Raw genomic sequence first — 3,259 nt, 5'->3', positions numbered from 1 at the left:
CGGGCAAGGTGGCTCCTGCCTGTAATTCCAGCACTTTGGAAGGCCAAGGTGGGCAGATCACAAGGTTAGGAGTTCTAGACCAGCCTGGTCAACATGGTGAAACCCCATCTCTACTAAAAATACAAAAATTTGCCAGGCATGGTGGCATGCACCTGTAATCCTAGCTACTCAGGAGCTGAGGCAAGAGAATGACTTGAACCTGGGAGGCAAAGGTTGCAGTGAGCCAAAATCATGCCACTGCATACCAGCCTGGGCGACAGAGTGAGACTTTGTCTCAAACAAACAACAATAACAACAAAAACAAGACCCAGCTATATACTATCTACAAGAAACTCATTTCACCTAAACCTGTGTAATACAGCAAAAGCATCTCAAAGAGGGAAGTTCATAGCAATAAATGCCTACATAAAAAGGTAGAACCAGTGGAGGAATGTGGAACCATGGCCGCTATAGTTGCTGTCTGCAGTGGTCTGGGGAGGAAGAAGTTGACACACCTCGTAATGGCTGCTGTTAGCCTTACACATCCCAGGACTCACGTGGTGCTATGAAGAAGAGGTTGTTCACAATATAAACAGATATCCACCAATGAGGACCTGCCCATTCCAATGGAAAATTCTTATAAAGAAGCCCTTAAGAAATGTACCTTGTGTGGAAAGCATGTAGATTTTAAGAATGTACAGCTTTTGTCCCGGTTTATTTTTCCATTTATTGGATGCATTCGTGGAAGGCACAAAACAGGTCTTTGTGGGAAGAAACAGAAAGAAATCACAAAAGCAATTAAGAGACCTCAAGGCCGGGCGCGGTGGCTCAAGCCTGTAATCCCAGCACTTTGGGAGGCCGAGACGGGTGGATCACGAGGTCAGGAGATCGAGACCATCCTAGCTAACACGGTGAAACCCCGTCTCTACTAAAAAATACAAAAAACTAGCCAGGCGAGGTGGCGGGCGCCTGTAGTCCCAGCTACTCGGGAGGCTGAGGCAGGAGAATGGCGTAAACCCGGGAGGCGGAGCTTGCAGTGAGCCGAGATCACGCCACTGCACTTCAGCCTAGGTGACAAAGCGAGACTCCGTATCAAAAAAAAAAAAAAAAAAAAAAACCTCAAATAATAGGGTTTATGCCAGTTACATACAAGGATGCTGCATATCTCAAGGACCCTACAGTTTGTAACATCAGATATCAGGAGTAAATTATACCATGTTACCACCAATAAACTTATTTTACAGTTAAAAAAAAAAGGTAGAAAGACTTCAAATAAACAACCCAACAACACACCTCAAAGAACTAGAAAAGCAAGAACAAACCCAATGCAAAATAATTAGAAGGAAAAAAATAATAAAGATTAGAGCAGAAACAAATAGAAACCAAAGAAAACCATATAAAAGATCACTGTTGTTTCATTTTGTTTTGTGTTTTAGTTTACAGACAGTTTATTCAAGCACAAAGATTTAGGACTGTAACCCAGGACATGCTTCCAAGTTGTCTTGGGGAGTGCTCCAGAGAACAAGCAACAGACCCAGGTTTTTAAAGAAAACAAAGGATGAATTAGGAGAATGGGCGATTACCAAAGTTGTTCATCAGCAATTCTCATTGGTTTACGAAAATGACATTGGTTAATGATTGGCTATCCATTGTTCAACGATAGTGTGTATGGCATTGTATGGCTACTTGCTGTCAGTTAGTCTAAAGCCCACATAGCAGGTGGCTTCAAGAGGTAATTATCTCACTCAAGGGGTGGTGAGACTTGACTGTTAGATTTTAAATGCTTTACTGAGCCTAAAAATTTAAAGATTTATTTCTCATTTCTTCCTTTTGAGCGAAATCTTTCTTTTTGAAAGAACTGATCAAAATCTGAGTGTCAGAAAGCTCACTTCTGAGAGTCCTGTCTCACACTGAGGAGGGAAGGAGAAGTCTCAGTGAGGAATTTTTATTTTAAGAGCACTCAAAAGTAAAATTAGGATGGCATCACAGAGTGGCATAGAATGAGACCTCAGTAAGATCCTTGATTTATCACCTGTTGAATCATCTCTAGTCTTTGGAAATGATATCATTTCAGTTTTCTTGGAAGAAGTAATATATAGGGATTATAAACAAAAAGAGAATTTATATGAAATAATGAAAAAAACAAAACGACCAGTTTCATTAGGGAGCCAACTGAAAACATCATGAAGAAAATTAAATCCAGGTTCTTCTTTAGAGATTTGTTGTAGCCAAGAAATAATTCAGAGCTTAGTCCAAATTGTAGGAAAATAATAAAAACTCAGAAACAGTGGTCAGGGCTAGAATCTAATAAAAAATGTATATCGTTTCCTGTGAAACAGTTTTTCTTTCACTAGTTCCCCATTTTTTACCAAAGGTAAATGTTAGTAGGACCAACTGACTTCTAAAATAAGTGTCCACATGACATTTGACCTGCTTATTTGTATGAAATGCAACAAGAATAGTGATTAGCCCTAAAGACAGCTTTGTAAGTTGGCTTTACTGGAGCTTTTTCATAACAAATTTCAGATTAGACTTTCAAAGCCTCTTGAGGCTGGGAAGCCAAGCCATGAATGCACCATTAGACTTTGCTATAATACTTATACAAATTGGGTGAATTCCTGTCTTCTCAAGGTCCCTAATTCTCCTGAGGTTCCTGGGCCTGTCAGAATTGGATCTGCTTTTCTTACTGTAAGGTCAGGAGCCTTGTAAGAGAACCATGTAGACAACGTACCAGGCCAGTCTGTCTCCAAGTCTATTGTCTTATAAAGCCAATTCCATTCCCTCAAGGCAGTCTGGTCATCTCTGAAAATGTGACATTCCAGTCATTACGTTGCAGAAGACAGATTCTTATTGAACTTATGAAAATATCTATATTGCCATAAAATAAGAACATTCAAATAGTTTCCAAATTTTGGAGAAATCAGGTCGAAAGAAAGGCAAATGTTTTAATTTTGCTCATAAAACTCTACCCAATTGCTATAAGCTATAAATACCTCAAAAGGAAAAAAAGTTTGGCTCTGAAAACAAAATAGAAAAAGAATTGGTAATGTTTCAACCAAAAAAGTCATAAAAAGCATCAGTTTTCTATCAGTTCAGTCCCATGTAATTAACTTTTGTTCTGCTTGATGTTGGGTTAGCAATCCTCATGAGAACATCAACTTTTTATCATTATTATTATTATTTTGAGACAGAGTCTCGCTCTGTGGTCCAGGCTGGAGTACAGTGGCACAATCTCAGCTCACCTCAGCTCAATCTCCACCTCCTGGGCTCATGTAATTCT

The 3,259-nt window shown here is 39.5% G+C and overlaps 1 pseudogene; it reads left to right on the top strand.

The window, feature by feature from the left end:
• The first annotated feature begins 440 nt into the window (after positions 1 to 440).
• Positions 441 to 1,186, top strand: LOC105512419 (annotated as a pseudogene).
• Positions 1,187 to 3,259: the final 2,073 nt, after the last annotated feature.

The sequence above is a fragment of the Colobus angolensis genome, unplaced genomic scaffold, assembly GCF_000951035.1.
Source record: "Colobus angolensis palliatus isolate OR3802 unplaced genomic scaffold, Cang.pa_1.0 Scaffold211, whole genome shotgun sequence".
In the NCBI taxonomy this organism is placed as follows: Eukaryota; Metazoa; Chordata; class Mammalia; order Primates; family Cercopithecidae; genus Colobus; species Colobus angolensis.
Note: the sequence above shows the minus strand (reverse complement) of the source record. Positions and strands in the feature narration are given on the sequence as shown.